At 48.1% G+C, this 14,186-nt stretch overlaps 1 protein-coding gene across 23 annotated transcripts in view; it reads left to right on the top strand.

Annotated features, from left to right (window-relative positions):
* Positions 1 to 14,186, top strand: part of LOC117080870 (F-actin-monooxygenase MICAL2) — a 253,136-nt gene that overhangs the window by 23,892 nt on the left and 215,058 nt on the right. For 14 of the 23 annotated variants that reach the window (XM_033206238.1, XM_033206236.1, XM_033206235.1 and 11 more), the window contains exon 2: positions 4,246 to 4,316. The exons of 4 other annotated variants lie outside the window; for them this stretch is intronic. The gene's annotated coding sequence lies outside the window, so the exon portion shown is untranslated. Of the gene's footprint in view, positions 1 to 4,245; positions 4,321 to 14,186 lie in introns of all 23 variants that reach the window. 5 more of the 23 variants (XM_033206260.1, XM_033206254.1, XM_033206251.1 and 2 more) reach the window with 1 other exon arrangement.

Below are 14,186 nucleotides of genomic sequence, written 5' to 3'. Positions count from 1 at the left end.
TACAACTCCAAGAGTGTGACCCACAGTGCATGGCACATTTAAGTACTCAAACAAGGCCAGTTTTCTTCACTTATCCATGCTCCCTGTTTTCTTCCTTACTTCCTCCTCTAAAAAGAGTTGTTTTAAATAGCTATCTGGATTTTTTTTTTTTTTTTCTGCACCACTTCAAAGTCAATGAAAATCAGCTCTAACTTCCTTCTTTCTCTTCTTCCCCTCTCATAATAGGCATAGCCCTGGGGCTGGGTCTGAGGCTCGGTTCTCAGCCAGGAAGCACAGGGCTGGGCTGCTTGCTGTTGGTTTCAGTACCTTCTTCTCCTAGGAAGGGCCCTGGTCCAGGGGCTTGCAGTGGCCTCCCCTCACTTCAGTCTGTAGATACCTTGCTGTACATATTTGCTCTCACTTGGCTGCCTGGGTCTCACCAGGTGTGCAGCTGGCTTTTCTGCCTGGGTGCGATTTGGTGATGATAAAGCAGGCACTTGTTGAGGCTATTATTGAGAGTTTTTTGGTTTCAAGGCATAGGAACCAAACTTGAATGAGCTTAAGCAAAAATGGGATGCATAGCTCATGCCTCTCATACCAACACTTTGGGAGGCTGAGGCTGGAGGAGTGGTCAAGGCCAGCAGTTCAAGATCAGCATAGTCAGCATAGCAACGGCCTGTCTCTACACACACAAAAAAAATTAGATTAAAAAGGATACATTGGAAGGTTTCGGGGAGGCTCAAAGATTCAAAAGAGGTGCAGAAGAATCAAGCCCCAGGAAGGCAGCATGTGACCTCCAGCATCCCCAGACCAGAGTCCCCTGTTCAGTGCACCATGGCTGCAGGCAGCTCCCAGCTGACCCCACACAGCCCTGCCGCCAACCTGAGAGGACCAGGCCTTCCCCAGGAGTTTTCAGATTGGAATTTGGCCTGGCCTGGAGCATGTGCACACCCCTCGTACCATCGCTAAGGAGAAAAGATACTCCCATGAGCCCACCTTGAGTCCTATACCCTCCTTTTTGGCTGGAGAGTGGGAGATGGGGTGGAGTCTGTTATCAGGAGAGAGAAAGAGAAGAATACTAGTAATATTAATAATTAAGTATAATACTCACTTTTCTTGAACTACTTTGCAAGACACATTCTAAGCTCTTTACCTGCATAACTCATTTAATCTTCACCGTCAACCCATTTTTACATACCAAGAAACTGAAGTAGAGAGAAGTTAAGCAATTTGCCCAAAATCACATAGCTAGTTAGGAGGAGAGCTGGAATTGAATCCAGGCAGAGGGCTCCAGAAGTGCCCTTAACCACCCACTCTGATGCAGATAATATCAGACATCACCTCGAAGCACCTGCTCTGAGCGAGCAGCGGGCTAAGTCCTTTATAGCATTATCTCATTTAATCTTCAGAGAAGCCCTATGGAGTGGGTACTAACATCATCCACATTTTAAAATAAGAAATTGAGGCTCACAGAGATGATGTGATTTGTCTAGGGCCACCCAACTAATTTAAAATGACAGAGCTGGGATAGGACCCTTGGTTTGCCTGATGGTAGGGCCCAAGTTCCTAACTGCCTCACTGGGTAACACTTCTCTTGTTCTGTCTGAAGCTCCTCTGGTCTGGCTCAGCACCTGAGTCTTTGTCCACAGTCTGGGGAGGGACTGGGATGTGGAGACCCCTACCTGCTGCATGCTGCTGAGGGGTCGGCTGTGAGGTTTTAGCTGGTCTTGATATATCTCACACTGACCTACACCAGATGGTTCTTGAACAAGTCTTTAGTGCATTGAAACTCTGAGTTTATTCATTTCTTCATTCAACAAATATTTACTGAGTGCCTGGAGGCTCCAGGCCCTGTCCAAGTGCTGGGGTCCCTCAGGGAAGAACTTAGACTTGAAAAACATCCAAGAGGAAGGTTCCCGGAGTTCCTGTCACTTGGGCCTGTCATGTCCCACTTAATCTCACAGGAAACCTTCCCTGTATCACCCAAATCAGACCCCCGAGGGACCAGAGGCCTCATGCTTCTTTGCTTGACACTGGCCTGATGGCAAGTCCAAGGAGAGGCAGCATTTCTTCATTCTGGTTGACTACAAAGGAAAATATCGTGTCAGGGAATGAGCATGGGTGTGGACTCAGGCCAGCTCCATTGGTAGTCCCAGGGCTGCTGTGGTCTCTGCTAATTGAGACTTTGGGTGAGGTACTTCGCTGGGCCATGCCTCAGTTTCCCCCTCTGTAATGATACTGTACTACCTGTCTTACAGGGTTGCTGGGAGTATTCGCTGAGGTAGCAGTGTTCACTACCCAAGGCAATACCTGTGCACAGGTTAATCCCTCCCTCTTACAACAACTAAGTAGTTTTGTCGGTGTCTCTGAAAGTCAGGGTACCTGGAGCAGGGCCACTGAATGGGGTCCCAGGTGAGGAAATCACCAATTGTATCAAGCTCCTCATTTTACAGATGAGGGAACAGAGGCCCTGACGCTCAAAGGCCAGAAAGTATTGGACTCTAGGACCTTCTAATTTGTTGGTGTTACAGGGAGCTCAAAGTGTATTTGGCTGTTGGTCAGACAGAGGGTACGAGTTGGTCCCTCGAGTGGCCAGACACTGTGCCCAGGCCTCTGTGAGCATCTGACTGGTGGTCAGCCCTTGTAGCCTGGTCCAGTCATACCTACCTCCAACCCACCATGAAGACAACCCAAGCAGAACCTTAAAGAGCCCCGTGTCCCTGCTGCTGGTCTCCATAATGCCCTAGCGTGGATAGGGGCTTCTGTTCCTGAGATCTAGAAAGCATTGACAGGGTCCCTGGCTTCTGAAACTCTGGTTGGACCAATGATGCAATTCTGTACCAGGATGTCCAGCTCCCCACCCACGGCTCCCAGAAGCTCCCCTTGAGAAGCAGGGGGCAGACAAGTCAAGGCCTCTAGCCACTCTGACTTCTGGCTGGAAGCAGCAGCACAGAGCCTGCAGCTCAGGCTGATAGAATGTGGCCCAGGCAAGCTGGCCTGTTTGTCAGCTGGCACAGGCCCCGAGGGGTGTGGGCTTGATAATGATGATGACGGGCGGGCAGGGCTGCCACTTCTGCCCAGGTGGCCGCCCTTGGAACTTGCCAGACTCGCCCAGTGTGTGGGCCCACCAGGGCTATGCTCAGAGTTGATGTCCAGGACACCTTCCCCTCAGCTTGGTGGGAAAAACCATGAGCACTGGGGCAGCCGGTCCTGGCCTCCAATCCTGCCTTGCTCTGGGGCCTTGGCAAGTGCTGTCTGTTCTGCAAGCCTCTGTTTGCTGTCTGTGAGGAGCCACTGAGATAAAGCAGGTCTAGTCTCCACCCTTGATGGTTCCATGTGTGACTGGTACATAGCACTTCGTAGGCTCTCTCCCATTAACAGGCTGAGAATTCTGAACAGTGAATCGAATCCCATCTCCCAGCACGCTAACGATGTGTGCTCTTTGTGTGCCAGAGAGAGAGAGAGTGTGTGTGTGTGAGAGTGTATGTGTGTGTGTGTGTGGAGGCACCACTCTGTTGAGCAAAGTGTGTGTATACCTCCCTGGAGTATGAATATTGCCTCTTATAGATGTGAAATTTCACAACTGTGTTAGTTTTTGTCCCCTTGAGGTTACTTCTTAAATATTTTGATTTATTTTTTAATGTGGAGGTAAATCATTAGAAATATTTTGTAACTCTGGGCTTCATTTTCCAAACAGGTATAGAGGCATGTTCTGCAGAAGCAATAGGATGTCATCAAATATTGTGGGTCGTCACTAGAAGCCAAGAGAATAATTGGTTTAGGAAACTCAGCCATGATCAGCTGGTGCACTTTCCTAACTCCCTAGTTTACTCAGTGTTAGACAATGGGACCAGTTTCACACTGGGGACTTGTTATCAAGTTTTACACCTGCTTGATTTACTTTCATTGTGTCTCATGCTTAGAAATTCTGACACTCTCTGTTTTTACTAAAGCAGCGAATAAAGCTTTGTTTTCCAGATCCCTCCTACTCCTCAGCAAAGTCTTTGTGTAGAGATCTGATAAGCCCTTAGGGTGCCCTGACTGCAGCCAACAATAGAATTTGTTTAGCCATCTTGCTATTCCTTTCTTCATGTGCAAAACTTGTTGGAGCACAGAGAGAGATTCTCTGTCCATTTCCTCTTGCTGGGTGAAGTGTCCCACAAGGCAAAGTGCACAAGCGTGCGTGACCTCTTGGAGGAGACTAGAAAGGAGGCGTAAACTAAGATGATGTCACTGACATTAATTGTTGGGCTCTTGTTTTTAAAGGATCATGGCAACCTGTGTGTGTCTCATCCCAGAAAGAGAAGACTTTAACCACTGTGATGCCTGAGAATCCAGTGAGTAAGTCACAGTGGTAGATCTTGTTTACCATGGAGTAGCTCCTGGGGGCTGGTCCTAGGCTTAGGAAAGTGTGGGATGTTCCCACCATCCTGGGGCAGCTTGCCATGCCCAGGGCACGCTGTTCCCTCTGAGTCAGCATCGCCTCCTCTGCACTCCCCTAGTGCTGTGTTCATGCCTCAGATACACCACTGAGTTAAGGTTCGTTCATCTGCTTGTCCCACCTACCCTGAGGGAGCCTTGAGGGCAAGGAACCAGACTCTAGCTTTCCTGTCTGAGCCAGGCAGCAATTCTCGGCAGGTACAGTACCAGGCACATCACAGGGGACCAGCAGCTGTTTGTGGACTCAAGGAGTCTCAACCCTGAGGTTTGATCAGGGCTTTATGGTCCACAAAGCTTTATCACGGACAGTGTTCCATGGGAACCTTGTGCCCTGAGTGGGGTGGTCATATTATCCTCGTTTATTTTATAGATGGGGAGGCTGGGGTCTGAAGAGTCGGATAGCCTGCCACAGGTGGTAGGCTAATAAGCACCTAGGACCCAGGTCTTCTGTGTCTCAGGCTAGCCTGGTTTCTGTAATGTCAAACCTTATAATTAGAAAGGTTGTTTAGAGTAAACCCCTCATTGCCAAACAGGGAGATTGAGGCCTGGCCTGAAGATACTTTCTCAAGGTGACAGGACTCACTGGTGTCCAATGGAGAATCGAAATGCAGGCCCTGGACTTCCAGTCTGGCGTTTTGGCACCCCTCCTCCCTCCTCCTCTGCTCTGCTCCTGTATACAGCAATCAGAGAACATTTTGGGACCATACATCTGTGTTTACAGGAGGGCAAAGAACTCACAGAAAGCCATGAGTTAGAAGGAACATAGGGATGAATAAAACTCACCCTTCTCTCCGGGAGCTTCCCTGGACATGTGAGCCTTGGCAGGGCCTTGAAGAGGCTCAGTTTAGTTGTGGGAGGAGGGAGGATGAAGGTGAGTGTGAGGGAAGAGCATCAGGACCCAATCCAAGAAGCCTGGGCATGGGTGGAGGCCCCAGCGGAGGGGCAGCCAGCGTGTGTGTCTGGGCATTTGGCAGCTGGCCTGGTGGGTGCTGAGGGATCACATGGGGTGAGGAGTCCACGGGACTGAATGGCAGGATGACAAGGGGTTGACTGGACCTCAGGGAAAGCTGCTCCAGGAGTTCTCATTCTTAGTATCTGGGGAAAGACCCAGACAAAGAGCTGATTGGCCAGTCTGTCACAGCCTGAGAAACTGTCCCCTCTCTGGAGAAACAGAAAACAGTTTGTCCACAGAGGAGGGTCGGGCAATGAACAGTGAATTCCAACGTTGTCTGAAATGTGTGTGGGGAGGGGAGTGTGAGCAGTTCTGGCTGGCTCAATCCTGTTGCCCTCAGATGAATTTTGGTTCTGCTCTGTTTCTGATTGAGCACATATGCTGCTGTTCTCTCTTCTCCTTGGAATCTTGGGTCCCTCCTGGCTCATCCATTCAATCCAGGCTTGACCCAGGGCCAGGTGGGTCCTGGCTACTCTTCTGTGTTCACTCCACTTTTTCTTGCAACTTCCTGGACTTGAGGACTGGGACTGACTGCCAGCTTCATCTCCATTGGCAGGGTGAAACACAAAATCTCCCCAAATTACAGAGAATGTGATGCTTGCCAAATAGGTACCCCAGATTATTTTCCAAAGCATTCCCAAATTATACACTTCTCTAGGGCAGGGGAAGTGTGTCATGTTGTATCATGATTGTTTACACTTCCTATTCTTTGCACTTTACGTTTTATAAAGGTTATTTCATCTTCATGATCAAGCAGGTGGACTTCTCCCATTTTACAGATGACAAATTTGCCTTAAGCAGGCTTAACCTGCCCAAGGCAATGCAGCTGTCTAAGGGCTGAGCTGGGGCATGGCCCAGTCCTGCTGTTTATAAATTCCATGATGTCTCTCCTCTGCTAAACTCCAACCATAGTAAATCCCTGGAGGGCCTGAGACATAAGAGGAGCTCAGTAAACACTTGTGGAATGAGTGACTTTTGGCTCTTTTGTTTTTGGCCACTCTTAACCATAAGTGGACCCTCTTTGGCAGCAAAGAGAACACTACCCTGTGGAATATTTGAGTTTCTTGCCATGATAAGGAACTGGTGAGCTGTCTTCTCACCCACCCTTACCTCTGGGAACTAGGTCATGCACACTGAATAATTAATTTCTTGACTTTTACTTGGAGCTTCCTCCTCCTGACGTTGAGATGATATGTTAGACACTGATCTATGAGAGGTCCTTGGCAGAAGCAGATCCTATTGTTTGTTGTCACAGACCTTCAGTGACCCATCTAATTGCCCATGAATAATACCTGTGGCCTAAACAGGTCAGCCTTCCAGGCAGTTCACTCATCTCCTCCTTCTACCCTTCCCCCACCAACCTTCTCTAGACTGAGGAAGAGGGACAGGTGTGTGTTATCTTAGATATGCAGGGTTCTGTAGGTTCAAGGGAGCCTACCTCTTCCTTCTCACTGACCTCTGAACTTTTCCATATTTTTGTGGCAAGGGCTGGAGAAAGAACAAGAAAACCATGTCAAGATGGGAAAGAATTCATAGGCTCCGGAAGGCAGTTATCAAAATATCTGCTGGGTCTGCTCTTTTCCTAAGTGACACTTGGGTCATGTTTCTTAGAGTCTGCAAGGGATCCAGCTGGCCTCGTTAGACTCGAGGTCAACAGAATAGAGTAGAAATAAGAGTGGGCTGAGACCAAGAGACCCATGTACTGGTGTTGGCTGTTCACAGCTTAGCCATGTGGCCTTGGGCGAGTCATAGAACCTCAGCTGCCTTCAGATTTCTTATTCAGGAAGTCAGGGAGGGGTGGAAGTTTGGTGGCATCTTAAAGAAGTCTCCTTGACTTCTGTGGTCCTGGTCCTCAGTGCCTCTCTCAGTTTGTCCTTGTGATTAGCACTGTCTTCTCCTCCAGATCACCTCCTCCTCATGCAGTCAGATCTTGCTTCTGTAAGCACTTTCATCCTGACCTTCGTAGCTTTGCCATCTCTCCCCTGCCCCACCCTGAGTTATGCCAGAGTGCAGATAAGAACTCCCTGTTGCTGCCCTAGTCTCCTGCCAGGCATCATGGGAGAAAACTCTAACCTGGTGAGATTGTTAGAGATCTAAGGAGTGAAAGTTGGTTGGTATCAGAGGAAAATGGGATTAAAGGTTTTTGGGATTTTCAAGTCCTTGATGCCCCAGGGTACCTGGATTGTACTGAGTTGTTTGATCAGAGGGTAGTCAATATGTTCTTAAGAATATGGCCCCAAGTTGGCCAACCCTTGTGATCAGCGGTGACCAGACACTTTGGAGAAATAAAGGGAATAGCATTGGTAGAAGGTTGCTCAGTGAGAGATGAGAGATATCTCAGATGAATAACCAACATGAAAAGGGGAAAGGCTAGGTCGGGAAGGTGGATTTGTCTCTAACATTTACAATTGTAAAGTATTAAAGCTGAAAAGAACTATAGATTCTTTAATCCACTTCTCTCATTTATTAGTAAAGAAACTGAGGCCCAGAGACATGACTCAAACATACCCATAGAGCAAGCCAAGTCTCCTGATTCCCAGCAAGTGGCTCTCTCCACAGTTCCATGTTGCCTCCTCATGTGGGTTCAGCTACCATGCTTCCTCTTTTCTCCTAGACCCCGCACTTGAATGTCTCAGGTGTTAGCAGGGCCCCCACTGCTCCTACCTCATTGTTTATCAAGGCCTAATAAAACCTGGGTACAACAGCATGGAGAGGTTTAGGCTTCTCATGTGCAGGCTGTTTTGATTTGTACTTAGTGACTTAACACTGTTGAGTTGCCATTATTCTGTTTTATGATGTGTCTTGGGGTGAAAGATTAATTCAAGACAGGAAATGAAGGCTATATGATGGCCCAGCCTTAGCAGGAGTATCCTCCTGTGAGTTTGCCATTCAAATCAAAATCACATGAGCATTGTTGCTAAGCAGGCCTTGTTGTGAGAACCTCCAGCAAAGGGCATGGATTACACTCTCGCTTGCTCTGAGAGGGGCTCTTTCTGTCAGAGGCTGGCCATCCTGTCACTATGCTGATGGCACGTAAACCAGAATGGAAACCACTCACTTTTTCTGTAGAACTCCATTTGACCCAACACTTCCTGCTGAGCTCAAGGAAATGCATCTTGAGCACTTTGCATTGGGCAAGCACTAGGTTTACATATATTACCTTGTTTTTCCTCATAGCAGCTCTCTGAGAGGTAGGCATGTCTATCTGTTATATTGGAGAGAAAATTGAGACAGTTACAGGTTAAATAACTTGTCCCTGCCCACAAGGGCCAGGACTGAAACACAGGGTATCTGACTCTAAAGCCTTTCCTGGCTCCACATTTCACATGGCTCTCTGCACACAGAAGGGAGGGCTGGGGAAAAATAGGCAAGGCATTGACTGAAGTGTCAAACATTTAATATGGGACTTCCAAATGCCAGGTCCTGGGCTTGGTTCTTGGGATGCAAAAGTGAGTAAGACCTAGTCCCTTTACTCCTAGGACTTGTGACCTGGCCTGGTGGTGGCACAGATGTATATGATGACATTCATAGCTCCCTTATCATCATTATAAAGAGCCATACCAAGTGCTCTGGAAGCACTGAGAGGAGAGCAGCACACAGGGAAGATGGCACCAAGGAGGGGCTGTGAGACTTGGGTACTGAAGGATGATCAGGAGGTTGCCAGGCAGAAAAGGAGGCAGAGAGTTCTCCAAGGAAACTGGGTGGTAGTGTGAAAGGGCCTGATTTGGTGTTTGGAAGTAAGGAGGAGTAGTGTGCATACTTTCTTCTTAGCTGAGGGTGCAAGGAATGAGACATTCAATTGAGAGAGAAGCTCTGAAGTGGGAGAGGAAGGGAGTTCAGAAGTAGACCGTCCAGGACTTTGCAAAACACTTGTTGCTAGGTGAGATTCATTGAAAGAAACATTAGCAGAGACCAGGAAAGCTTCTCCAAATATGAATTCTCCAGCTGTCTGATGGATGTTTCCGTATAGAGAAAGGAACTTCTGCTGGGGGCTCATTTTCAGAGAGTTTGTGTAGGTTTTCTGCATTTTGTGTCTCACACATGAGTGGAAGTGATTATTGATGGGGCAAAGTGAATGGAGTGGGACAGGCCACACCAACAGTTCATATTTAAAATGTCTCAGATTCCTCTTGCCAGATAAGCTGATAGCAAACACCCTTGTGAGTTCCTGCGCAGACTGACTCTCCAGGGATTGTTTTGCATTCCAGACAGGGTCACACAATATTTCTGCAGGAGCTGGGGCTCTGGGGTGAGAAAGCTACTTAAAAATAAAGACCAACAAAAAATATAGTTGTTTTTAAAGATGACATTTGCAAGGCAAAAGTATCCAGGAAGTAGATTATTTGTCGTGAGGGTGAGCCAGAATTTTTAAAAATATCAGATCATTAGAGTGGAAAGAATAATGATGGAGAGAGAGAGAGGAAGAGAGAGAGAGCTCCAGGAACTCTTGTCTCCTGGGTGTGGTTGTCCCTGCACACCCCCACTTTAATGCATACCTTGCCGAGGTCTGCCCCAGGAAATGAGTTTCGAAAACTGAACTTTGAGCCTGAATTGTCTTCTGTGGAGAAGAGCAGACCAATAAACAGAGAGTGATTTGGAGTCTAAGACTTCTTGGTCTTACATCAACAGTCCCTATCTGCTGCCCTTGGGTTTTGTATCTTTATGAGAAAAGAAAAAAATCTTTTTTGGAACAGTTGGGGCTTATTTTAGTAAACATGTTTTTCAGAGCATGAGCCCAAATACCAAGGAAAGAGTCCAATGTCTTTATGCAGCCAACAGAAATGTATTCATCAGGATGATGAGAGCCTGTCTCCCTCCTACCAGGGCAAAGTCACTAGCGGGGCCATACCTTTGGGGCTCCCCTCCCCTGGGGCTTCTGGATGTTGGAGTTTGGGGCTGGTAAGGGACATTTTGACCCCCTGAATGGTCAAGGGCCTTTCTGGGCCCTGGAACCTATGACCTGGCCTCTCTGAGCTCTCAGGAACGTGGCCTCTGAGTGTGGCCTGGAGAGGCAGTGTTCTTCCCCGAGCCTGTCCCACACAGGTCTGCGTTGATCTCAATGTGGCAATGAGCTACACTGCTCATACTATACATTGCAATGGTTCTGCAGCCTCCGAGCCATTACCAAATAGGCAAATGTTAAAGGGCTTTCAAACCTCAGTGCTCGTGCGCCTAGTCCAGGGAGGTGAAACACAACCTGTCAGACAAATAACCTCCTCCAGTCAGTTCAGCAATTGAGTGTACGTTAGAGACTGGTTCTACCCTGTCTTCTCAGACATGCATTTCTGTACTTGCCATCTGTAACCTTACTTGGCTTTATAGACATTTGGGGAGAAGTTCCTGGGAGACTTCAGTTCCTCTGTACAGTAAAGGATTGGGTCAAAACTGTCCTGGTCTTTCACTTCTGTTCAGATGTCTGAACTGCCTTCTGATAGCAGCGTATTTTCCCTGGGCAGAGAGCTCCTCTCAGGCCACATCCTGATGAAGGAAGGAATCCTTTCTCAGAGCTGTCTCACCCTGCTAGTTTCTGGTCTGTTCACTCTCCTGAGGTTGTACCTAAGAACTGTCAAGCTGGGTTCATGCAGTACATTGCCTGGCACATGGTAATCAATGTTGAATGAATGACCAGCAAGGAAATCCTTCTGTTTTCCAGCAGAACAAAATGGAAGTGAACAGGCCTCAGACTATGTGGCCTGCATGCTGTCAGGACCCAGCATGCACTTCAGAAAAGACCCCTTTGGTTTTTGGCACAAAGGAAGTTACCTGAGAAAGACACCTTCTAGGCCGGGACCTGGAAAGACAGACGATGTTAAATCCACATCACCTCAAGATGATGAGTCCTGTTTTCAGGGCTTAAAATGAACAAACATCAATAGTGACAATGAACCACTGGGAATGGTGGCTCTGGAGAAAGCAGGGGAAATCATTCTGCTGGCAACCCCTGCATACCTAGCCAACCCCAGCTGGCTGAATGTGCCATGCTTGGACAGGTCTCCCAGGAACCTCATGATGGGGCTCTTCCTTTGTCATGCTGCCTCTCTACAGCACAGGTGATTTTACATATAAATCTTAGATCCCGACTTCCCAGGTGTATTGACATTTTGGTAGGCTTTGAATAGCCCATTAGTTATTTCTGACTCAGGCAGGGCTTACCTGTCTGTGCAGGTGGATACACCTGCTTATAAAGGCTGAATGCAGTGTACAGGCGCTTGTGCAGACTCTAGGGTGAGGGACGTGGCCAGCTGGACTGCCAGTTGGGTGAACGGCCCAATGAAAGGAGTGCACAAGCATCTCAGAGGCCAGCAGACTACTGAGAGCCAGGAAGGTGTTCTTTGTGTTGTTAATAACATTAATGACAATATAAGCAAGAAAGCTTCTGTAATTGTGTATCAGGAAATTAATCCTGAAATTGGTAGTCTGTAATTCAAATGCAAAATTTAGAACTCTTTTAAGTGAACTCTAAAGGTGCTACCGTGGAAGCAGTTCCTTCCCTCCGGAGCCAGATTTCTACTCGTAAGTATTCATTCATTCAACAAACGTACTGCCTGCTGGGAGCAGGCACCACACTGGCACTGGAATTACAAAGATGAAGATCAGTCAACAGCTCATCAATGAGTGAATTAGCTATAAAAGACCATAATCCAGAAATTATTTGAATCTTAAATATTGGTTATCAACTGAGAACCCAGAGCTGGGGTGAATACTCTGGGAAATAGAAAATAAATAAAAAATATCAGCCTTTCCTTAAGGTTACACATTAGATTGTCCAGACAAGATTAATGCACAGAAGACAGGATAGGTTCAAGGCTAAAGGAAAAGCCAAATGGCGTGGTCTGTGACCTCTGTGTGGGAACTCGTTGTCTCCCCCATTTCTCAGAAGATGGGAAGAAGCATCCTGTTCCTTTGGCATCCACGGCACCTAGCAAGGCCCCGGTCACAATACAGGTTATCAGTAAATTGAATGAATGGAATTGAATGTGGCTAGTGGTTCCCGAAGTTGGCTGATCAACAGAATTTCCTGGGGAGTTAAAAACATCTTTACCTCTTGGCCCTCAGGCTGCAGGGATTCTGTTCGGGAACAGGCCCAGGAAACTGAGTTTTCGTAGACTTCCTGGGCAAATCTGCCTGACAGCCAGGTTTGGTGAGCTCAGGCGTAGACTCTGAGTTAGAAGAACACAGGTAGGTAAGGGACGGGGTGGCGGAGGGCTTTTGAACCTGAATGCTCCAGCCAGTCCCTTAAGATCCTGCCCTGATGCCATGTTCTCAGGGAGCTTCTCTCAGGTGCGGGGTCACTCCATCTTCCAACTCTGCATCCACATGTCTTGGCACTCACCTCCCTGGCAGCTCTTACCAATAACTGTTAGTTTGTTTGGATTCCCTGAATAGACTGTGAAGCTCCTAGGGTGTACAGCTCATAGTAGGTTTTCAGTTAGCACCGTGGAGCTGACTGGGCTTCAGAGGATGGGTGAGGTTTGAGCAGGGGCAGAAGTAAGGCAGAGACCTGATGTGAGGGCAGCCACAGGGTAAGCCTGAATGCCTTTGGGATTGAGCCTAACAAGGAAGAGGGGGCTGCATGATGGTGGGTGGGAACCCACTGAGCCTGGCAGGAGGGCTTGGACTTGTAAAAGGGCTGTAGGGAACCCTGAGAGCTCTATGAACAGGATAAAGGAGAGGCTGGTGAGTTGGGAAGGGGGAGATCAGTGAGGAGGCCCACGGTAGCTCAGGTCAGAGCTGGCCAGGCCCTGGATGAAGTGGCAGGGTTGTCGACAAAGGGCAGCCACACTCTAGCCACTACATACCCTGTATTGTGTGTAATACTCTTGATTTGATTGTACCTACCAGCAGTGGTTATTGAGCACCCACCATTGCCAGGGGCACGGGCACCAGGCCCTGGGGCTTGCAGCCTTCAGCTTCAGAGCACACAGTCAGGTGAGGTAGGAGGGGCCACAAGTAGATCAATGCAAGGGTATTTGCAAAGCTATCCTACAAACTTCCCCAGAGTACAGTGTGGAAAAGGGGGCCTGGGGAGGGCAAAATAATGCTTCAAAGAAGAACAGTGCAGCTAAGGATGCAGCCCAGCCAGGCGTCACTGTGTTCCATCCTGAAGTCACCCAATGGGTCAGGACTGTTATTATACCCATTTTATGGATGAAGAAACTGAGGTTCAAAGAGGTTAGGCAACTCCTCCAGGCTCACACACCTAGTAAATGGTGGGTTGGGTTTGGTGACCAGTCTGCCTGACTCCAGAGTCCAAACTGGGACCTATGACACTCTGCTGCCTTTGATGTTTCAGCCCTAAAGACCACTGGGTTTTCACAGGTGAACAGAGTCCAGATAGGTATTCCAGACAGAGGGATCAGCATCAGCAAAGGCATGTGGGTGGAAGTGTGTCGGAGTGCAGTTTATTGGGAAACTGCAAATGGTTCCTGAGTCTAGAGTATGGGGGGGCGGGAAAGTGATGAGAGGAGAGACTGGAGGGGTGGGCTAGGGCTAGATCATGAAGGTAGTTTTTGTTTTGCTCCATTAAGATGTTTGGACTTTACCCTGCATATTGTCAGGGAGCTGTTGAAGGATTTTGAACAGGAATGGAACCTGACCAAGTGTACATTTTTGAAATAAAGATCTCTCTGGCAACAGTTTGAGGACTAGGCTGGTGGATTGGAGGGAGGTGAATCTGGAGGCAGGAAAGGTATTGAGGAGGAGATTTTGAGTGTTCCAGGTGACAGCAGGTAGAGACCTGACCCTTCTAGGAAGGATGGGAGGCAGCAAATGGGGCTGTTGAAGAGGCAGGACTTGGTGACTGGCTGGCTCTGCA

This window comes from Trachypithecus francoisi, unplaced genomic scaffold, assembly GCF_009764315.1.
Source record: "Trachypithecus francoisi isolate TF-2019V2 unplaced genomic scaffold, Tfra_2.0 Lachesis_group8, whole genome shotgun sequence".
Lineage (NCBI taxonomy): Eukaryota > Metazoa > Chordata > Mammalia > Primates > Cercopithecidae > Trachypithecus > Trachypithecus francoisi.
Note: the sequence above shows the minus strand (reverse complement) of the source record. Positions and strands in the feature narration are given on the sequence as shown.